We start from the raw sequence: 12,461 nt of genomic DNA on the forward strand, positions 1-12,461 counted from the left end.
AGGAGGTGGTCAGAGACTGCGGACATGGTACAGGAGGTGGTCAGAGACTGCGGACATGGTACAGGAGGTGGTCAGAGACTAGCGGACATGGTACAGGACAAGGTCAGAGACTGCGGACATGGTACAGGAGGTGGTCAGAGACTGCGGACATGGTACAGGAGGTGGTCAGAGACTGCGGACATGGTACAGGAGGTGGTCAGAGACTGCGGACATGGTACAGGAGGTGGTCAGAGACTGCGGACATGGTACAGGAGGTGGTCAGAGACTGCGGACATGGTACAGGAGGTGGTCAGAGACTGCGAACATGGTACAGGAGGTGGTCAGAGACTAGCGGACATGGTACAGGAGGTGGTCAGAGACTAGCGGACATGGTACAGGAGGTGGTCAGAGACTAGCGGACATGGTACAGGACAAGGTCAGAGACTGCGGACATGGTACAGGACAAGGTTAGAGACTGCGGACATGGTACAGGACAAGGTCAGAGACTGCGGACATAGTACAGGACAAGGTCAGAGACTGCGGACATGGTACAGGACAAGGTCAGAGACTGCGGACATGGTACAGGAGGTGGTCAGAGACTGCGGACATGGTACAGGAGGTGGTCAGAGACTGCGGACATGGTACAGGAGGTGGTCAGAGACTGCGGACATGGTACAGGAGGTGGTCCGAGACTGCGGACATGGTACAGGAGGTGGTCCGAGACTGCGGACATGGTACAGGAGGTGGTCAGAGACTGCGGACATGGTACAGGAGGTGGTCAGAGACTGAGGACATGGTACAGGAGGTGGTCAGAGACTGCGGACATGGTACAGGAGGTGGTCAGAGACTGCAGACATGGTACAGGAGGTGGTCAGAGACTGCGGACATGGTACAGGAGGTGGTCAGAGACTAGCGGACATGGTACAGGAGGTGGTCAGAGACTAGCGGACATGGTACAGGACAAGGTCAGAGACTGCGGACATGGTACAGGACAAGGTCAGAGACTGCGGACATGGTACAGGAGGTGGTCAGAGACTGCGGACATGGTACAGGAGGTGGTCAGAGACTGCGGACATGGTACAGGAGGTGGTCAGAGACTGCGGACATGGTACAGGAGGTGGTCGGAGACTGCGGACATGGTGCAGGAGGTGGTCAGAGACTGCGGACATGGTACAGGAGGTGGTCAGAGACTGCGGACATGGTACAGGAGGTGGTCAGAGACTGCGGACATGGTACCGGAGGTGGTCAGAGAGTAGCGGACATGGTACAGGACAAGGTCAGAGACTGCGGACATGGTACAGGAGGTGGTCAGAGACTGCGGACATGGTACAGGACAAGGTTAGAGACTGCGGACATGGTACAGGACAAGGTCAGAGACTGCGGACATAGTACAGGACAAGGTCAGAGACTGCGGACATGGTACAGGAGGTGGTCAGAGACTGCGGACATGGTACAGGAGGTGGTCAGAGACTGCGGACATGGTACAGGAGGTGGTCAGAGACTGCGGACATGGTACAGGAGGTGGTCAGAGAGTAGCGGACATGGTACAGGACAAGGTCAGAGACTGCGGACATGGTACAGGAGGTGGTCAGAGACTGCGGACATGGTACAGGACAAGGTTAGAGACTGCGGACATGGTACAGGACAAGGTCAGAGACTGCGGACATAGTACAGGACAAGGTCAGAGACTGCGGACATGGTACAGGAGGTGGTCAGAGACTGCGGACATGGTACAGGAGGTGGTCAGAGACTGCGGACATGGTACAGGAGGTGGTCAGAGACTGCGGACATGGTACAGGAGGTGGTCAGAGAGTAGCGGACATGGTACAGGACAAGGTCAGAGACTGCGGACATGGTACAGGAGGTGGTCAGAGACTGCGGACATGGTACAGGACAAGGTTAGAGACTGCGGACATGGTACAGGAGGTGGTCAGAGACTGCGGACATGGTACAGGAGGTGGTCAGAGACTGCGGACATGGTACAGGAGGTGGTCAGAGACTGCGGATATGGTACAGGAGGTGGTCAGAGACTAGCGAACATGGTACAGGAGGTGGTCAGAGACTGCGGACATGGTACAGGAGGTGGTCAGAGACTGCAGACATGGTACAGGAGGTGGTCAGAGACTGCGGACATGGTACAGGAGGTGGTCAGAGACTGCGGACATGGTACAGGAGGTGGTCAGAGACTGCAGACATGGTACAGGAGGTGGTCAGAGACTGCGGACATGGTACAGGAGGTGGTCAGAGACTAGCGGACATGGTACAGGAGGTGGTCAGAGACTGCGGACATGGTACAGGAGGTGGTCAGAGACTGCGGACATGGTACAGGACAAGGTTAGAGACTGCGGACATGGTACAGGACAAGGTCAGAGACTGCGGACATGGTACAGGAGGTGGTCAGAGACTGCGGACATGGTACAGGAGGTGGTCAGAGACTGCGGACATGGTACAGGAGGTGGTCAGAGACTGCGGACATGGTACAGGAGGTGGTCAGAGACTGCTGACATGGTACAGGAGGTGGTCAGAGACTGCGGACATGGTACAGGACAAGGTAAGAGACTGCAGACATGGTACAGGACAAGGTCAGACACTGCGGACATGGTACAGGACAAGGTCAGACACTGCGGACATGGTACAGGACAAGGTCAGACACTGCGGACATGGTACAGGAGGTGGTAGGTCCTACCCATCCATCTATCTACCTACCTGTGTGATATCAGAGAAGCTACCTACCTACCCATCCATCTACCTACCTGTGTGATATCAGGGGAGCTACTTAACTACCTTGTAGGTAGGTACCTCCCCTGATATTACACGGGTAGGTAGATAGATGGATGGATGGATGGGTAGGTAGGTAGCTCCCCTCATATCACACAGGTACTACTGGTAGATAAATGAGTGGATAGATGGTTAGCTCCCCTGGGGTCCCGGAGTGGCAGTGAGGTGACAGTCAGGCAGGGAAAGGAGTGACAGTGTCCGGCGAGGTCAGAGACTCAGACTCTCAGAGGCAGGGAAGTGGGTCAGGGAAGGCAAGGCAGTACAAGTTACAGCACTTACATGAAACATCTCAGACTCCGTCCTCGTGACGCCAGGACCAGTGTGTGCCCCCCCTCACCCTTCCATCCAGATGAGAGGAGCCGGCTCTGAGTCTGACTTACCTGCGATGGATTGGACAGTCAGTGGCCATGGTGCCCAGCGCGGCTATGCCCGCACGGATAGGTAGGTGACCCCCTCCATAGCTCACGCCGATCGCCCCCCCCCCTCGGTGAGCGGATGAAGATCAGGCTGTGTCAGGCGAAGTTCCGTCCAGATGTACTCCTCCAGTCCCGGCTGGGTCGGCTTCATCACACAGGTGGGAAAACTTAAATGAGTGCAGAGGGGCGGGGGCGGAGGCAGAGGCGGGCTGTGGCACTCGTCCGACGTCGATAACTCGGGGATCTCCGGAACTGCGCGCCGCGCATGCGCAGTTCTGACAGTGCCGCCGCCGCAGTAGATTTACTGCCACTTTTCTCCTGCTACGGGCAGGAGAAAAGTGCCCTGTTTTAATGGCCTGTCTGTAAATCTACGGGCGGTTGGCAACACTGCACCCAAGTGGAAATTAATGAGTCAATTAAAGAATCCAGGTCTTTTTTTTCTTTTTTTTTTAAACAATCTGCTGAGCTTGCCAGAACCAGCTCTTGCAGGAGTCTATTCCACATTTTCACAGCTCTTACTATGAAGAAGCCTTTCCATATTTGGAGATTAAAGCTCTTTTCCGCCAGACACAGAGATATGTGATTACCTTAACCGCTTACTGAGCACATATACCTCCTTCCTGCCCAGGTAAATTTTCAGCTTTTAGCGCTGTCATACTTTGAATGACAGTTGCGCAGTCATGCTACACTGTACCAATATGATGTTTTTAGCATTTTTTTCCCCACTCAAATAATAGCCTTCTTTTGGTGGTATTTATTCACTACGGGGTTTTTTTATTTTTTACCAAGCAAGCAAAAAAAAAAGGCAAATTTTGAAAAAACAAAAACAAAAAAACCCACAACCTGTTTTCATAGTTTGTTATAACATTTTCCAAACAGGTAATTTTTCTCCTTGATTGATGTGCGCTGAGGAGGCTGCACTAATGGGCACTGATAAGGTGGCACGTGTGGGCACTGATGAGGCGGCACTAATAGGTGGCATAGATAGACACTGGTAGGTGGCACTGGTGGACATCGATTAGCAGTACTTATGGGAACTAGTGGGCACTGATTAGCAGTACTGATGGGCACTGTTGGTGGCACTGGTTAGCAGCACTGGTGGGGACAGCGTGTGACCGATGTCCCTCTTACAGAAGCTGGTGATCGGCTTTTATTTAAAAAAAAAAAAGCAGATGAGCGGCTTCTGTTTACCCCGGGTTCAGCTGTCAATAAATGACAGCTGATCACGTGATGTAAAGGACTCGGTTATCACAGAGCGCACGCCTCTTGAGGCGCACGGGAAGAGCGAGAATTGGAGGACGTTCAGGTACATCCTCCTGGCAATTTAGGCCTGCGCTGTAGCCTTCTTTCAGGCTATAGCGCGGGCATGAAGTGGGTAAAGTGAATAACTTTACACCTTCAGTAAATGGACAACTTATGTATTTATACATGTTGATCATTACCCCCCCCCCCCCCCCATTTAATCTCCTCTTCTCAAGAGAGAATAAATTCAGTTCCTCTAATCTTTCTTCATAGCTGAGCTCCTCCATGTCTCTCATCAGTTTGGTTGTCCTTCTCTGCACTGTCTCCAGTTCCCGGATACCCTTTTTGAGAACTGGTGCCTAAAACTGAACTGCATATTCCAGATGAGGTCTTACTAATGATCTGTACAGGGGCAAAATTATATCGCTCTCTGCTGTCCATAACTCTTTTAATACAAGAAAAGACTTTACTCACTTTGGAAATCGCAGCTTGGTATTGCTAAACTTAGGAATTACCAAAACCCCCAGATCCTTCTCAATCATTGATTCCCCCAAGTGGAACTCCCCCTAGAATGTATGATGCATGCATATTCCTAGCACCCAAGTCTATAACTTTACGTTTATCAACATTAAATCTCATTTGCCACATAGTCACCCAATTAAACAGTACATTGAGGTTGCCTTCTAAGTTGGAGACCTCCTGTAAGGATGTTATTCCACTGCATAGCTTGGTATAATGCGCCATCTTGTGGGCAAGAGTAAAATTTACCACAAGATGGTTTATTATAAAAATTTGTCAACACTTTAATGTTGTTATAGGCTCATTCATGAGACCGCGCTGAATGTGTTTGGCACTGCAATTTGTTTGCAAGGTTAACTATCAATATCTGCTCTGTGTACTCAGCTCTGGCAACTGGCGTTTTGGAGAAACTCCTCTGTGTCCATGAATATAACCTTAATATGGGAGGGGTGGACCTCAACGACCAGCTTTTGGCGCCGTACTTAATTGGCCGTAAAGCCAGACGCTGGTACAAAATTACTCCAATTGGCTTTGTTGAAGGCCTTTGTGTTATACAAAGCGTCAGGACGAACTGGATCCTTCCTAGAATTCCAGGAAGAGATCATCGGAGCCTACCTGTATCCAGGAGGCGCTGCTGCCCAACTTCACCTACCAGATGCAGTGAGCCGGCTGGATGAGAGTCCTCCCGCGTACCCCTACCCAAAGTCACCCCCAAAGAAGTTGTTGTGTCTGTAGCAGGTGCGGATTTAAGCGTGACACCCGCTATTGTCCCTTCTGTCCTGACCAACCTGGTCTCTGCATCGGGGAAGGTTTCCAACGCTACTACACACTAGTGGAGTATTAGTGTAGGGTACAGCACGACAGTGTAGGACACACTAACACAGGGTCTCGTAAGATGTACAATGGCTATTGACATTTTGAGAGACCCTAACCTGGAATGTTGCAGTTCAAAAAAGTAAAGTAAAAATAAATAAATAAATAAATAAATAATAATAAATTACAAAATAATACAAAATGATAAAGCCAAAAATTTGTTGTCGTTTGAGTTATTTTTCTGTTCTTACTCTGCTCTTCCTACTTTACTTTGTTACGGTTTTTCATTGGTAACCATTTTTTACTTTTCAGGTACCAATGTAATCTTTTCTTTCTATTCTATTGTTAACCAGTTTGCCTTGTAGGTACACTCATCAGCGGCCACACTGATTTTATATATTCTGACACAAGCAGCGTTTGCGCTCAGCATATATGGAAATCTCTGATGGCAGCGCTGTAGTAGGTGATTTCACCACTGCAGTTAAAAAACCATTAGGTCTACATGGAATTTTGTCATGTATACCCATCATTAAGAAGTGGGGTTGGATGTTTGGGCGGTTAATGGTGGGTATACTACACAATTTTCTCGTGGAGATTTCAGTTAGGTTCTCTTTTTGTCGTTCAGCCCACAGGCTGCATAAAAAAAAAAAACCTACAATATATGCCAAATATATGCCAAACAAGGACCAGCAATGTACTGGTACATTGCTGGACTTTGAGTGGTTATACCAGGATGATGCCTGCAGATTTAGGCATCATCTTGGTAACGTTTTTTACAGCCAGTGGTTGGTTTACATGTAAAAGCGATCCTAGCAGATAATTAGCCGCTAGACTGCTTTTACAAGCAGTGGGAGGGGACTAAACCCCCCCCCACCCCGTCCACATTTTTTCTCTGGCTCTCCTGTCCCACCGGTTAACCCGAGAGTGCAGCCAGTGGTTCAATTATCTAACCATAGAGCTGATTGGAGACGAGAATGGCTACAACCATCTCTATGGCCTAAGATACCGGACGCTACGAGCATTTCATGACTTCTGTTTCTCCAGAAGTAAAAATAAATGAGAGCTGCAAAATACTCACCATGCCTCTCACCATGCCTCTCACCATGCCTCTCAGCAAATAGCTTGGAGTGTCTACTTTGCAAAATGGGGTCATTTGGGGGGGGGGGGGGGTGATTGGTTTTCGGGGTCCCGTAAACAGCTAGGCTCCCAAAAAGTCTCACACATGTGGTATCCCTGTACTCAGGAGAAGCAGCAGAATATATTTTGGGGTGTAATTACACATATACCCATGGCATGCGTGAGCAATTTTTCATTTCAATGACAACTTTGTGTAAAAAAAAAAAAATATATATTTTGTCATTTTTCAAACACCTGTGACAAAAAAAATTAAATATTCAGTGAGCTCAACATGCCTCTCAGGACATTCCTTAGGATGTCTACTTTCCAAAAAACTTACCGTTAGTTCACCGGTAACGGCTTTTCTCTTCAATCCTTCCAGGACGGCCGGCCTACTTCCAAATGTAGGCCGTCCTGGAAGGATGAAAGGGCGGCACAGTGGTGTAGTGGTTAGCACTTTCGCCTAGCAGCAAGAGGGTCGCTGGTTCAAATCCCAACCACGACACTACCTGCCTGAAGTTTGCATGTTCTCCCTGTGCCTGCGTGGGTTTCCTCCGGGTACTCTGGTTTCCTCCCACACTCCAAAGACATGCTGGTAGGTTAATTGGATCCTGTATTAAATTGGCCCTACTATGTATGTATGAATGTGAGTTAGGGACCTTAGATTGTACGCTCCTTGAGGGCAGGGACTGATGGGAATGTGTAATGTATATGTAAAGCGCTGCGTAAATTGACAGCGCTATACAAGTACCTGAAATAAATAAAAATAAATAAAAATAAAAAATAAAGTGGTAATTGGGGGGTTTGTACTGCCCTACCATTTTAGCACTTCATGAAATGAGATAGGCAGTCAGAAAGTAACAGCTGCATAAATTCCAATATTTACACCATAGTTTGTAGACGCAAACTAATAAAAATACGTTTATTGAGTTTTTTTTTTGTCATGTAGCTAAATACATTTTGGCCAAAATATAATATAAAAATTGAGTATATTGGATATTTTTTAAAAGACAAAGTTGAAAATGTAATTTTTTCTCAAAAGTTTCACTGTTTTTCTATTAATATTGCAAAAAAATAAAAAGTGCAGAGGTGATCAAATACCACCAAAAGAAAGCTCTGTTTGTGGGAAAAAAAAAGGACATAAATTTAGTTTGGGTACAGCATTGCATGACCACGCAATTGTCAGTTAAAGTCACACAGTGGCAAGTTGAAAAAAGGGGCCTGGTCATTGAGCAGCCAAATCCTCCGGGACTAAAGTGGTTAATATACTTTACTTATTTAAACCATGACTGTACACAAAAATATCAAATGTTATGAAAAAGGCCCCACTCCCTAGAGAGTGACACTTTTTTTTTCAAAAGCATTTCAACACATTTGAAGGTTATGTTTACTTGGCAAACCATAAGCAAAGTACAAAAGTTACTGCAACTCAGATTGGCACTCTCACGCCATCTAGTGGTAGAAAACAAACATTGCATCAAACATTTTGCAGTCCATAGATTTCAAATATGCAGGTTAAAGACTTGCCCGTTTCCTACAGCACAGCCTACCTGACTAACTAGCTAAATAGCACATCGTCACTGTAACCCAGAGTCCAGGGGGCCCCAATTCAGTGAGAACAATATTGTTGGCTCTGTCCCACCAAAGTCCAATGGGCACTTTTCCTTGAACTTGAAGAACATAAAACTCAAATGTCATAGGAATTAACATTTGAGCCATGTGTGGCTACTTTCATCAAGCAACACAGCCACACAAGCATGCAAAGGACTGTAATGATGAACTCTTCTAAACCATCTTCCAGTGCAACAAAGTCCCACTGCATGCATAATCACCTCTCAGCCTTTATGGCAGGATACAGTGGTGTATTTAGGTTTTGTGCTGCCCTAGGCCTGACTAAACTTGGGCACCCCCTAATTTAAATATGGCCCACCCCTTCCTGTAAAGGCCACACCTCTTCCTGTTTATGACCTGCCTTGTCATCTGTAAACCACAACCACGACTATCAGTGCCCATCAGTGCAGCCTCATCAGTTCCCATATGTTCAGCCTCATCAGTGCAGCTTTATCAGTGCAGCCTCATTACTGCCCATCAGTGCAGCCTCATCAGCGCAGCATATCAGTGCGGCCTCATCAGTGGCCATCAGTACAGCCTCATCAGTGGCGACAGGTGCAGCCTATCAGTGTCCATTAATGCAGCCTATCAGTGCATCATATCAGTGCAGCCCCATCAGTGCAGCTTATTAGTGCCGCCTCATCAGTGGCCATCTGTGCAGCCTCATCAGTGTGGTCAGTGGCCTGCGGTCTGTCTGAATGTCCTCACCGGTCAGTATTATCATACACACAGGTAGCAGTGTGACCCTTTATGGGGGGTGCCAGACTGATTTGCCTCCTGGATCCTGCCTTCCAGCCCAATTCGCTCCATAAGACTGGCACTATACTAAAAGTGTAGTGCAAGCCAGTGGGGACCTTTTTCATGCAGGAAAAAGTTTTTTTTTTCTTTCAGGGTGCAGCTTTTTTGCTGCCCCCCCTCCAAAGTACCGCCCTAGGCCTTGTTGGCCTAGGCCAAGATACAGCACTGGCAGGATATATTGACAATCAATCAAAAACAATAGGTCAGCATGTCACTTTGCAGAGCACTCCCTGTAGCTGCTGGTATCAAGAGCACAGTCCAGCAGTAGGCAGCACAAACAGAAGTGTCCCCACAGCAAACTTTCTCAGATGAAGAACAACTTCCGGTGAGACTGATACAGCTTCAAAAACTGAACAACATAGCTGTATTCCATGCTGACTTAAGCACAGAACTTCAAAAAGGACTTGATACATCACCAGTAGTATTGTGGATCAGCTAGTTGAATAGGTTTCCCAGAAGATCCAATAGTGGTGATGTAATGTCTCCTATCAACTTGATTAGGCCTTCTTAGAATGACACACTCGTGGTATATGTGGCGACCATAGTCCCAGGTTTTAGTAAGTTAGTGTACTTTTCTGCCTGTCTAGGTGACAACTCATTTATCTTACAGTCAGCAGGAAGTATTCTCTTATAGCGGTATCAATCCATTGTGCCTGCCTGTCTTGGATTTCAGCCACCAGATCCTCTGGCACTTACTGGTACAAGTAGCCATACTCCACAGCCACTTTCTTCATCACAATTCTCTGTAATTTAGACAATTTTGACAGATATTTAGGGTCTCCACAACCAGGCAGCACTGGTGTATCTGGAGCACACTTGACAGGATATCCTGCAACCCTATCTGGTTTTTGAGAAACACTTGCAGAACCAGACACATGGGGTGCAGGTATAGGCAGGTCAGGCCCAATACTGGAGTTAATGGTGGGTGAGAGGACATCCTCTTTTGTAGGCTCAACTTGCGGTTCAATATCACTATCAGACCATCTTTCACAAAAATATAAGAAAATGGCTCAAGGGGAGGTAGATTTATTAAAAAGGTACCACATCCCAATATTAGCATCAAAAAAGATAAGGAAAGGTATGGGGCATAGGTTGGGATTTTAAAAGGTACCGTCTGTGACCAATAATAAATGTAGTTCACAAAAAGACCCACATGCTGCGTGGGATGAGGATTGCATAGGTAGGTAGATTTCAGAGAGGGTGGGAGGGTGGTTGGCAAGGGGCTGGAGATATTGAGGAGGGGGGGGGACATTGAGGAAGGGGGGGGTGGCAAAGGGGCTGGAGATATTGAGGAAGGGGGGGGCAAGGGGGCAGGGAAATATTGAGAAAAGCTCCTCGCTAAGTTAATATAGAAATACTAGTGCGCTGCTATCACAAAATAAAATATACACCAAACCAGATATATAGCTGCTACCACTTAAAGCATGTTTCCACACTAGACATTAAACCATAGAACAGCAAATAGTGAAGGGCTGCCACAGTGTCCCTACATGTATACATTTCTACTTCAAATAAATAATGTGCACATAAAAAAAAAAAAAAAAAAAACACAAACACACACACACACACACACACACACACACACTACACACGCTTAATATGATAAATATCAGTAAAAGTGAAAAAAAGGGTTCATAAAAAATAAAGTGCATCATCTTCAAAGTAAAATACTGCAGACAAGTAAGACCAGAATCTCAGTGCTGCAAGCCACCTATAAAATCAGTGAAAAAGACCTCCTGTGTTCTATGCTGTAAAGATCTGGTTGATTAGACTAAAGTGATGCCTACGTTTTAGGAAGTTGAACCAGTCCAGAGCTGCGTTTTTTAGGGCACGTCAGCCCACTTTTATTTAGGGGAATGGAAAAATTCACAAAGGACAGCAATTTACCCACGCAGGGGTTCCACCATTGCTGTAGCTTGCACACCGCTTCAGCCTCCTGGCTTACTCACTTGGCACACGGCTGTTTCAGGACTCAAACCTAGGCCTAGGTCTGCTTCTCAGACCAACACAAAGGTTTCCTTCCATCAAGCTCTCTAATAGCTTACTCAGGATCAGCTTCTTTCTGCGCTGTCGCGGACTACATCTGCCGCCTGCAGCCTCTCTGACTCCTAGAGAGAATGGGAGTCCTCCTGACTCACATGTACAGTAGGGAATCGACCGATATCAGTTTTTCGTTGCCGATACGGATATTTTGGCCATCGCATATCGGTATCGGCCGATATTTTTTACATTTAAAGTCTTGAAAAATAAAGACAATTTTTTACACAAATCTGGTACTGAACAATTTTTAATGCTTAATGGCTGGCTTGCTGGCACCCTGTGGTGGGTGGCTGGCTGGCTGGCACCCTGTGGTGGGTGGCTGGATGGCACCCTGAGGCTGGCTGGCTGGTACAGGGCCTGTGGGCGGCTGGCTGGCTGGTACAGGGCCTGTGGGCGGCTGGCTGGCACCCTGTGGTGGGTGGCTGGATGGCACCCTGTGGTGGCTGGCAGGATGGCACCCTGTGGTGGCTGGCAGGATGGCACCCTGTGGTGACTGGCAGGGGATGTGTGGGTGGCTGGCTGGTACAGGGCTTGTGGGTGGTTGGTACAGGGCCTGTGGGTGGCTGGCTGGTACAGGGCCTGTGGCTGGCTGGTACAGGGCCGGTGGCTGGCTGGCTGGTACAGGGCCTGTGGCTGGCTGGCTGGTACAGGGCCTGCGGCTGGCTGGCTGGTACAGGGCCTGCGGCTGGCTGGCTGGTACAGGGCCTGTGGCTGGCTGGCTGGTACAGGGCCTGTGGCTGGCTGGCTCGCTGGTACAGGGCCTGTGGGTGTGGGGGGCTGGCTGGCACCGGCTGCTGTGGGTGGGTGTATGGTTGTGATACACTCCTGCGAAACTAGTCCCGACTCCAGGCAAGGCTGTCCAAGTTGAGGGAGGTGACCTAAGAAGGCAGCATGACGTCACGAAAATAAAATCGGCAATATCTAATATAAAAAGGGGCCGATTCCGATATATCGGGGAAAGGGCATATCGGCCTTCGATATATCGGTCTTGCCGATAATCGGTCGATCCCTAATGTACATACCTCCTGTCTGTTGGGTGGAGCCCTGAGCTCTAATCCCGGGTCTATTATGAACCCAGTCCACACCTGTGCAATCAGCATGCCTGCCTCAAAAATCTGGTGCAAATTTGCTAAAATAAACAGTGGCACG

General features: G+C 48.1%; 1 protein-coding gene across 1 annotated transcript in view; it reads right to left on the minus strand.

Moving 5' to 3' along the window:
* SLC10A1 (solute carrier family 10 member 1) overlaps window positions 1–12,461 on the minus strand; it is a gene marked incomplete at its 5' end in the record, with an annotated part of 54,406 nt that overhangs the window by 15,843 nt on the left and 26,102 nt on the right. The window lies entirely within an intron of this gene.

Source organism: Pelophylax lessonae, assembly GCF_965119305.1.
Source record: "Pelophylax lessonae genome assembly, chromosome: 13".
NCBI lineage: Eukaryota > Metazoa > Chordata > Amphibia > Anura > Ranidae > Pelophylax > Pelophylax lessonae.